This window comes from Lithobates pipiens, unplaced genomic scaffold, assembly GCF_037356315.1.
Source record: "Lithobates pipiens isolate NorthernLeopardFrog02 unplaced genomic scaffold, aLitPip1_a1.2 Scaffold_19, whole genome shotgun sequence".
In the NCBI taxonomy this organism is placed as follows: Eukaryota; Metazoa; Chordata; class Amphibia; order Anura; family Ranidae; genus Lithobates; species Lithobates pipiens.
Window position 1 is genome coordinate 283342611 of NW_027507764.1, and position 12019 is coordinate 283354629.

A 12019-nucleotide genomic window follows, 5' to 3' on the forward strand; every position below is an offset into this window, starting at 1 on the left:
ATGTAAAAAGCATAAACATGATGAACAGATTAGTACAAACATAGTACCATAGGATCAGGGTAATAGACAATATTTATATGGGTAGATACCTTGGTAGATGAATACCATGGCAACCCGCCCAAAACTGGCACATGTACCCACATGGTGCATATATATATGTATATCTATAAAAAAATATATATTTAAACAAATCTTTCCCAAATGTTGTACAATATGGAAACAGGTTGCTGAATAGAGATCAGTGTCAGGCCATATGGAATATTTAACTGTAGCATCAAGTGTAGCTCGACGCGTTTCGTGGATTCTTCCACTCGTCAGGAGCAGATGCATCGATAGTTCCAATCCAAACAGCAACCGCAATGCATGGTGACTGGCCAAGGGCAAGCCGCGGATATATATCCCACCGTGGGAGCTGAGGCAGCATAATATAAAATTGCAACATCCGGTAGTCACAAAGTAGGTGGAATGTGACCGGGAGAACTTCCATGGTGTCACAGCAGAGCGCTACCAACGAATGGATGTGCATTCACCCCCAGAGGGAGACTGGCCATATGAACAGGCCAGTCTCCCTCTGGGGGTGAATGCGCATCCATTCGTTGGTAGCGCTCTGCTGTGACACCATGGAAGTTCTCCCGGTCACATTCCACCTACTTTGTGACTACCGGATGTTGCAATTTTATATTATGCTGCCTCAGCTCCCACTGTGGGATATATATCCGCGGCTTTCCCTTGGCCAGTCACCATGCATTGCGGTTGCTGTTTGGATTGGAACTATCGATGCATCTGCTCCTGACGAGTGGAAAAATCCACGAAACGCGTCGAGCTACACTTGATGCTACAGTTAAATATTCCATATGGCCTGACACTGATCTCTATTCAGCAACCTGTTTCCATATTGTACAACATTTGGGAAAGATTTGTTTAAATATATTTTTTTATAGATATACATATATATATGCACCATGTGGGTACATGTGCCAGTTTTGGGCAGGTTGCCATGGTATTCATCTACCAAGGTATCTACCGATATAAATATTGTCTATTACCCTGATCCTATGGTACTATGTTTGTACTAATCTGTTCATCATGTTTATGCTTTTTACATGTGCTTTGTACTACATATTAAATCAATAAATATTTTTTATGATGTATGTCATCAATTGAATATTATGTATTTATAACTCACCTCCACTATTCAATCACTTCATTTAAAGTCCCAAACCTCCTTCCAGTTCGTATATACCATTACCAGTAAGTCTAAGCCCTTGTACACACGGTCAGACATTCCGACAACAAAATCCGTCGGATTTTGTCTGACACTTGTGTTGCATGCACACGGTCGGACAAAGTTGTCGGAAAATCCGATCGTAGGTAACGTGATGGCGTTATTTCGTTATGACGGGACTACTTTCTGGCTAGTAGCCAATAGCTTTGGTCTAGGAATTTGATCTGAGCATGCGGGGCACTTTATCGGAATTCTCTACACACAATCGGACAAAGTCCGATCGGATCATGTGATCGGAAAGTTTTATAGCCCAGCTCTAAAACTTTGTCCGTCGGATATTCCAACGGAAACAGTCCGATGGAGCCCACGCACAGTCGGATTATCCGACAACGCGGTCCGATCGAACATTTTCCGTCGGAATGTCCGACCGTGTGTACAAGGGCTAACATATTTCTAACTCATAGCATGTATGTAGTAAAAATTACACCCCAAAATATATTCTGCTACTCATCCTGAGTATGGCGATAGCACGGGTGAGACTTTTACACAGCCAGTCCACATACAGAGGTTCAACGTTGAAGTAGTACCTTCAGACATTCTAGGAGCATAAATTACACATCTCATTTCATTCCTACCTATCACAATTTTGAAGGTCCTAGAGCACCAGGACAGTGGAATTACCCATAAAATGACCCAATTTTTTAAAGCAAACACCCCAACATATATTCTATGAGGCATGGGCGGCAGATAGGTACATGGGTACTCTGAAGACAGGTACTCGAGTAACCTGATGGGCTGGTGACAGGTACTCGGGTAACCTGATGGGCTGGCTACGGGTACTCTGAAGGGCTGAGATGGGTACTTTGATAGCTGGTGACAGATATTTTGATGGCTGGTGACAAGTCCTCTTTATTGGGGGGGGGAGGGAATTGGTGTGATTGGTGTAAACTGTAAGCAGTAAAAAGATGTTACTGCAATCTCCTCCTTATACATGAACGGTGCATGGACCGTGCATGTGACACATGGTAAAGAGACATTTTTTATTAGCTCTTTACAAGGATCTGGGATGGGGTGTGTCTGAGGGACATGCCTCATCCTCAATTGCTGCGCCCGCAAGAGCAACAAGAAGCCAAGGACGTCATATGACACCTGCCCGGGATGTGAGATCCCATCTGCGGACGTCATTTGACTATGGGCTGGAAGTCAAGTGGTTAAAGCATGAATAACAGCACAGTGCTTGTGTTATGTAATTTGGCCCCTTCTACCACCTAAAAAACCTGGCTGATCCAGCCTGGCTTTACCCTTCCCCCTGTAAACTGACCATGGTTTATCATGGCTGCTGAGCCCTGCCACCATGGTCAGTTTATGTGCCTCCGTTATCCGCAGCTCTCCTCTGCCCCCCCCCACCGTCTGCTCTTTGTCAGTGCCTGCCCCCTCCCCTCCTGCTACTATCATAACTACAATAAAAAAATTCCATCCCCTCTGTAACATGATATTATGTGCCCCTGTGTCTGTGTTATAACACTTAAAAAAGCTGCCGATCTGTACCTATATCAGAGCATCTCCCGGCGTTGACGTGACTCCTCAGCTCTCTCTCTTCTCTCCTCCCCTTCTCCCCGGGCAGAGGATAAAGTCGAGTAAGTCACGTTAGACATGTGCAGAGTAAAATATTTTGTTTCGGAATTTTGTTTTCATCCGAAAAATTAATTTATTTAGTTACTCCCGAAATTCGTTTTTATTTATTTAGTTTTTCGCTCAAAAATTGCATTCGTCCGAAAAATCCACATGAATTAAGGTCGAATCTGTCTTTGAAGGCTTATGGTGTCTGTCGAATGTATAAAGAAGATTCGACGGAGCTAGTATATAGCATACTTCGTGTGAACTTTAGTACCCTATTAAAGTCTATGGGACTCCAACGTTCAAAATCGAAAGTACTAATTTTAAAGGCTAATATGCAAGTTACTGTCCTAAAAAGTGTTTGGGGACCCGGGTCCTGCCCCAGGGGACATGTATCAATGCAAAAAAAAGTTTTAAAAACGGCAGTTTTTTCGGGAGCAGTGATTTTAATAATAAATAAAATGAAACAATAAAAGTGTAATATTCCCTTAAATTTCGTAGGGGGGGGGGGGCCGGTGTCTATAGTATGCCTGTGAAGGTGCGCATGTTTGTGGTGCTTAGAACTGTCCCTGCACAAAGTGTCATTTATGCAGGAAAAAAAGTCCTTTAACCACTTAACAACCGGCCCATAGCCGAATGACGGCTACAAGGCGGTTGTTTAACTCTGGGAGGCCGTCATATGACGTCATCCCAGAATTTCGCTCTCGCGCGCCCCCTGGGGCGCGCACTCGAGAGCATCCATGACCGCTGGGTCCACAGGACCCGGCGCATCATGGATCACGGTAAACGGCCGCTCATCGCGGCCATTTACCACGTGATCGCTCCGTCAAATGACGGAGTGATCACTTGTAAACAAACCGGCGTCATGTTATGATGCCGGTTCCTCCCTCCCCCTCTCTGTACCGATCGGTACAGCGGAGGGGGAAGAGATCAGTGTCAGCAGCGCTGTGGGCTGCATCTGCAGTGCCCACATCGCTGCTCACCGAAATTTAACCCCTCAATTCTCTGCCATTACTCTGCAATACCCTGCAATACTCTGCAGTACCAGCAAATACTCTGCAATTACTCTGCAATTACTCTGCAATTACTCTGCAAATACTCTGCAATTACTCTGCAATTACTCTGCAAATACTCTGCAAATACTCCGCCAATACTGTGGAACACCAGCTAATACTCTACAATACCAGCTAATACTCTGCACTACCCTCCAATACTCTGCAGTAGCCGCCAATACTCTGCAGTAAAATTCCAGCCAATACTCTGCAATACCCTGCCAATACTCTGCAATACCCTGCCATAAATTGCCATACTCGGAGATACCCAGCCATACTCGGAGATACCCTGCAATACCCAGCCATAGTCGGTGATACCCTGCAATACCCAGTCATAGACATCCCCCCCTCCCGCCGCCCCCCGGTGCTTCTACCGACTCGCCAATACGATCAAAGCCAGAATCTTTTTTTATTTTTTTTATTTCAGGCTTTCCAGCCTAGAGGTGAGATGTAGGGTCTTATTGACCCCATTTCTCACTGTAAACAGGACCTGTCATGCTATGGCATGCATGTTTACATTCCTTGTAATATGGATGTTTACATTCCTTGTAATAGGAATAAAAGTGATCAAAAAATTTATTTTTGGGGAAAAAAATGTCAAACTAAAATAAGGTAAAGTAAAATGAACAATAAATTTTTTTTTTTTTTTTTTAAAGCGCCCCTGTCCCCATGTGCTCACATGCAGAAGCGAACGCATACGTAAGTCCCGCCCACATATGAAAACTGTGTTCAAAGCACACATCTGAGGTATCGCTGCGAACATTAGAGCGAGAGCAATAATTCTAGCCCTAGATCTCCTCTGTAACTCAAAACATATAACCAGTAAAAAAAATTTAAAGCGTCGCCTATGGGGATTTTTAAGTAGCGACGTTTGGCGCAATTCCACGAGCGTGTGCAATTTTGAAGAGTGACATGTTAGGTATCTATTTACTCAGCGTAACTTCATCTTTCACATTATGCAAAAATTGGGCTAACTTTACTGGGTTTTTTTTAAGCACAAAACTGTTTTTTTTCCAAAAAAAAGCATTCGAAAAATTGCTGCGCAAATACCGTGTGAAATAAAAAGTTGCAATGACCACCATTGTATTCTCCAGGGTGTTTGCTAAAAAAAACATATAATGTTTTGGGATTCTATGTAATTTTCTAGCAAATAAACAATGATTTTTACATGTAGGAGATAAATGTCAGAATTGTCCTGGGTGCTCCAGAACGCCTGATGGCGCTCCCTGCATGTTGGGCCTCTGTATGTGGCAACGCTGTGTAAAAGTCTCACACATGTGGTATCGCCGTACTCAGGAGTAATAGCAAAATGTGTTTTGGGGTGTAATTTGTGGTATGCATATGCTGTGTGTGAGAAATAAACTGATAATATGACAATTTTGGGAAAAAAAAAAAGTAAAAAAAATCTTGATTTTGCAAAGAATTGTGGGAAAAAATGACAACTTCAAAAAACTCATCATGCCTCTTACTAAATACATTGGAATGTCTTCTTTCCAAAAAGGGGTCATTTGGGGGGTATTTGTACTTTTCTGGCATGTTAGGGTCTCAAGAATTGAAATAGGCCGTCAGTACTTCAGGTGTGATCAATTTTCAGATATTGGCACCATAGCTTGTGGACTCTATAACTTTCACAAAGACCAAATAATATCCACCAATTTTTACCAAAGATATGTAGTAGTATAAATTTTGGCCAAAATTTATGAAGAAAAAATTACTAATCTGCAAAATTTTATAACAGAAACAAATAAAAATACATTTTTTTTACAGAATTTTCTGTTTTTTTTCTTTTATAGCACAAAAAATAAAAAACCGAGCGGTGATTAAATACCACCAAAAGAAAGCTCTATTTGTGTGAAAAAAAGGACAAAAATTTCATATAGGTCCAGTGTTGCATGACTGAGTAATTGTCATTCAAAATGTGAGAGCATCGAAAGCTGAAAATTGGTCTGGTTATTAAGGGTGTTTAAGTGCCCAGTGGTCAAGTGGTTAAAATCACTCGCAGCTATTATGAATTGTCAGCTCCGTAATACAGAATGTCATTGATAAAAAAAAAAAGCGTGGGGGTCCCCCAAATTCAATTACCAGGCCCTTCAGGTCTGGTATGGATATTAAGGGGAACCCTGCTTCAAATTTTAAAAAAAATTTGATGTGGGGTTCCCCCTAAATATCCATACCAGACCCTTCAGGGCCTGGTAATTGAATTTGGGGGCCCCCACGCTTTAAAAAAAAAAAATACCTGGACCTAGCTGATAGGGGAGCTGACCTTCTAATGTGTGTACCCCATAGTCTATATAAACGCGGTGGCCACAGTGTGCTAACATCCCCAGATGATGCCTGTTTAGGAGAAACGCGTCGGGAAGGGCTCGTTGATAACACTGCATTGCCAGATTTTATTTCCATGCTTGTATTTGCCTGTAATATGTGAGTACCCATTTATGCTTTTAATATTAATAAAAGTTTTAAACGGTATTTCACTATGAGGCTGTATTTTCGTTTTGGACTATAATATACGTGGAAGAATCTCTGTCCTCAGTCACCCCAAAAGGTGGATAGCCATTTCATCTATTTTTGGGTCATCTCTCTGTCTACTCTGGTACCCATGAGAAGTTACAAGTTTTGCCAGCTGTTTTTTCGTGTGGATTTACATCAATAAACTCGTGTGACTCACTAGGTATATACCGTATATACTCGAGTATAGGTCGATCCGAATATAAGCCGAGGCCCCTAATTTACCACAAAAAAAATGGGAAAATGTATTGACCGCGTATAAGCCGAGGGTGAGACATGCCTGTCCATCCCTGTGTGTCCATCCCTGTGTGTCCGTCCATCCCTGTGTGTCCATCCCTGTGTGTCCAGCCTACCTGTATCCTGTGCCTCTTTGTCCTTCTGCAGCCTGTGTCCTCCTGCAGCGATCTGCATGTAAAAACATGCCAGGATCGCCGCACCTCTTCTCGTCTGTGACAGACGGCGGCCATTCCACTGTTCAAAAGCCGTGCCTCCGTCTATGATAGGCGGAACACTCAATTTCCCAGCAGTCAGTGTTCCGCCTATCACGGACATCCTCTCATCCTCGTCCGTAGTATGAGGATGAGCGGATGTCCGTGATAGGCGGACCACTGACTGCTGGGAAATTGAGTGTTCTGCCTGTCACAGACAGGGAGGAGCGGCTTTTGATTTGGTGGAATGGCCGCCGTCTGTCTGCACGACACGCTGATCGGGTAGACAGACGGCGGTGACTCGAGTATAAGCCGAGGGGGGCACTTTCAGCCTAAAAAAAGGGGCTGAAAATCTCGGCTTATACTCGAGTATATACGGTACCTAACTGGGTCCATAACATCTGGTAAGCCTCCTCTCAAGTGGTGGTGGATTTCTGCAAAGCATTCACTGAAGTCACTATAACCTCTCAAGATATTGCACTTTGTCACCATATTGTTTCACTTATGGACTCTTAACACGTTCACCTTGGTGGTTATACGTATATCAATAATTTTTTATTTTTTTTGGATATAGTGTTGTCTAAAACATAGAATCATCAATAGTGTTAATTTATGCAGAGTTTTTTTCACTATTAAAGTTGATTATATTATTTACACTTGTAAAAGATTATATATATATATATATATATATATATATATATATATATATATATATATATAATCTAAGCGCTGCACCTTTTTTATTATATGAACTGAACAACCCCCAGTTTGGTTCGCACCAGAACCTGCAAATGGACCGAAAGTTTGCACAAACTTTAAAGTTCTTTAAAGTTTTAAAGTTAAATCATTAAAGCCTATGGGACTCGAACGTTCAAAATCAAAAGTGCTAATATGCAAGTTATTGTCCTAAAAAGGGTTTGGGGACCCGGGTCCTGCCCGAGGGGACATGTATCAATGCAAAAGAAAGTTTTAAAAACTGACGTTTTTTTGGGAGCAGTGATTTTAATGATGCTTAAAGTGAAAAAAGGTAAATTATTACTTTAAATATTGTACCTGGGGGGTGTCTAAAGTATGCCTGTAAAGTGTCACGTGTTTCCCTTGCTTAGAACAGTAATTTAAAATTTCTTGCGACCTTAATGTAATGTCTGGTCCCGGCAATATGGATGAAAATCAGTGAGACAAACGGCATGGGTACCCCCCAGTCCATTACCAGCACCTTTTGGGTCTTGTACGGATATTAAGGGGAACCGCGTACCCAAATTAAAAAAAGGAAAGATGTGGGACCCCCAGGCCCTATATACTCAGAACAGCAGTATACAGGAGGTGCAAACAAGACAGGGACCGTGTAGGTTTGTTGTGTTAAGTAGAATCTGTTTGTAATTTTGAAGTGGTACATTTTTAAAGTGTAGCTCCAGCCCAAAAAAATGTTTTTGAAGCTTTTTTGAAAACATAGGGAAGGGTTATCACCCCTGTAACATTTGTTTTTCTGTCTGTGCACCTCTTCAGAAGATTTCACCTCACTTTCTGTCCCAATGACAAATGTTTTTTTGAAAATTTGAGTTTTTTAGTGAGACAAGGATTGGTGATCAAGCATCATTTGGAGAGAAGACAAGTTTTTCCCATATTAACTCTTACAGGAGAGAATTTCCCTTCCTAGGGGTAGATTACATCTCACTTCCTGTTGCCTCCTTCCGTTTACAAGTAGGAGTTGTTTGTAAGTTGGATGTTTGAAAGTAGGGGCCTGCCCTATATACTCTGCAGAAATTTGGGCCTTAGGTGTTGCCACAACACTGTAAGCCCTCACAGTTACTCTTGGTGGGAGCTGGAACACCCTGCTGTGAACTATTATATCAAGAATTGTAATTACATGCCATTGTTGAATAGTAGTAGAAAAATTGGGCCTATGGTGGCGATGGTGCTGGTGCCACAACGATGTAAGTCCTCACAGTAAGAGCCCGTTCACACAGGGGCAACTCAGATCCGACTTCAGGTTGCCCCTAGTCGCCTCAAGTCTCGCTACATGTAAAAATCAATGTAAGTGAATGAGAGCCTTCTTAATGCACACTACTGAAGTCGCTCTGACTGCAGAAAAGGTTCCTGTACTACTTCTATCCCACTTCTACCCATTGATTTTAAAGGAAGTCGCATCCAAGTCGGATCGCCGTCTATATTGAGGCGACTCTCACAGAATAATCAGCTCTCAAGAGGCAACTCCACGCCAAATATATTTAACAAATCCGGCATGGGTTCCCCCTCTGGGAGCATACCAGGCCCTTAGGTCTGGTATGGATTTTAAGGGGAACCCTCTACACCGAAAAAACAGCGTGGGGTCCCCCTGATCTATACCAGACCCTTAACAGAGCACGAAGTCTGGCCGGTCAGGAAGGGGGTGGGGACGAGCGAGCGCCCCCCCCCCCCCTCCTGGACCGTACCAGGCCATGTGCCCTCAACATGGGAGGGTTGGTGCTTTGAGGAAGGGGGCGCCCTGCGGGCCCCCACCCCAAAGCACCTTGTCCCCATGTTGATGAGGACAAAGGCCTCTTCCCGACAACCCTGGCCATTAGTTGTCGGGGTCTGCGGGCGGGGGCTCATTGGAATCCGGGAGCCCCTTTAATAAGGGGGCCCCCAGATCCCAGCCCCCACCCTATGTGAATGAGTAAGGGGTACATCGTACCCTTACCCATTCACCTGGGGAAAAAGTGTCGATCAACACAAGTTTTAAAAGTAATTTATTAATCAGCTCCGGGGCTCTTCTTCCGACGTCGGGGGTCTTCTGATGACTTCTCCGCTCTGTTCGGCCTCTTCTCCCGCTCTCCGGCGTCTTCTCCCAGTCTCCTCCGCTGTCTTCTTGGAGCTCTTTTACTAGCCCGGTCTCAACAGAAAGAAGAAGAAAGAAGACAAAAGAGGGAAGAAAGAAGAGGGAAGGACAGAGGACGGAGGAGACCGGGCTCCTCCGCTAGTAAAAGAGCTCCAAGAAGACAGCGGAGGAGCCCGGGAGAAGAGGCCGAACAGAGCGGAGAAGTTGTCAGAAGACCCCCGACATCGGAAGAAGGCCCCCCAGAGCTGATTAATGAATTACATTTAATACTTGTGTTGTGTTTTTTTATTGATACTTTTTCCCCAGGTGAATGGGTAGGGGTACTATGTACCCCTTACTCATTCACATAGGGTGGGGGGCCAGGATCTGGGGGCCCCCTTATTAAAGGGGCTCCCATATTCCGATAAGCCCCCCTCCCGCAGACCCCAACAACCATTGGCCAGGGTTGTCGGGAAGAGGACCTTGTCCTCATCAACATGGGGACAAGGTGCTTTGGGGTGGGGGGGCCGCATGGCGCCCCCCTTCCCCAAAGCACCAACCCCCCATGTTGAGGGCACATGGCCTGGTACGATCCAGATGGGGGGGTGCTCACTCGTCCCCACCCCCTTCCTGACCGGCCAGACTTCATGATCGGATAAGGGTCTGGTATGGATCAGGGGTGGGACCCCACAGAGTTTTTTCGGCATAGGGGTTCCCCTTAAAATCCATACCAGACATAAGGGCCTGGTATGCTCCCGGAGGGGGAACCCATGCCGGTTTGTTTTTTAAATTTGGTGTGGAGTTCCCCTTGAGAGATCATTCTCTGATTGGCCACTGTCAAAGTCACCTGGCTTGGGGCGACTTAAAGTTGTGTTGTAAGTCGCCCCGAGTCGTGTTAACAAGTCGTGTCCAAGTTGCCTACAAAAGTCTTGTTGGAAGTCTTGTTGCCCCTGTGTGAACCGGCTCTTACTCTGGGTGGGTGCTGGAATGGGCCCTACTGTGAAATATTAGATCAAGAATTGTAATTACATGCACCTGTTGAACAGGGGCATAAAAATTGGGCCTTTGGGGGTGTTGTGTTGCCATAACACTGTAAGCCCTCACAGTTACTCTTGGTGGGCGCAGGAATGGACCCTGCTGTGAAATATTAGATCAAGAATTGTAATTGCATGTCCCTGTTGAACAGGGGCAGAAAAATTGGGCCTTAGGCACTGGTGCCATAACACTGCAACACCTCACAGAAACTCTAGTTGGAGTGCAGGAATGAGCTCTGCTGCAAAGTATTGCATCAAAAATTGTAATGAAACGCCCTGTTAAACGGCTGAAAAATTGGGCCTTAGCCACTTGTGGCGGCGCCCAGAACCAAAAATGTTCTTACAAGCTATCAGCATGATCATTGAGGAGGATGAGGATATTCACTCAGCATAACAGGATAGTCACTCAGCATCAGCATAGGCAGTCTTGAAGGGATCTGACATTTCAAAAAAAATTATTCGGTTACATCAGCATCAAGAGCTTGGTAGCTGGTGGTGATCCAAGACTGATTCATTTTCTTTTTATGAAGGTCAGTCCATCAACCGAGTTGGTGAACAGGCACACCCTGTGAACGGGTTGTCTGAACGCATCGGTCAGACGGCCACCTTCTCCACCGTTCCTTCTGTGACTGACCGAAGCTTCAGCAACACGTTATCCAGGACCAGGAATTTGTAACCTCCCAGTCTCTAGGAATGCGTTGCACAGACCTTTCAACAAGGCCTCCCGAAGATGTTTCATCCTCTGCAACGGCAAGATAAGGTCCGCAACCTTACCCTTGTAACGTGGATCCCTCGCCTTGATCCGACGAATACAAGGATCATTCGCAGGCTTTGCAGGATCAGGGAGGCCATGCAGCGTAGGTTAGCTGAGGCATTCGGTCCGGAGTCCTCTGGGTCACTAAGGACGACATGATCAGCAGCCACCTCCTCCCAGCCACATACAAGTCCATGGGTTTCTTGGGTAATGATCCCTTAAAGACTGCTGCTGATGCTGAGTGCTAGGCTCCACCTCCATGCTGACACAATCCTCCTCCTCGTCCTCTTCCTGTGTGATCGGCGGGCCAGCAGGAAAATTGTCTGGATAAAGGGTGCCTTGAGAGGTAAGGAAGCCCTCCTCTTCCTGCCCCTGTTCTGCCTCAAGTGGCAGTGTCCATTATTCCACGCAGCATGTGCTCTAACAGGTAGACAAGAGGGACAGTGTCGCTGATGCATGCACTGTCACTGTTCACTATCCTCCTCATATGGTGACAGAACAGTGCATGCATCCCTGATAATGACCCACTGGCATGGGGAAAGAAAACCAAGCTCCCCTATCCTGGTGCCATAGTCGCACAGGTAGTCATTGATGGCCCTCTGCT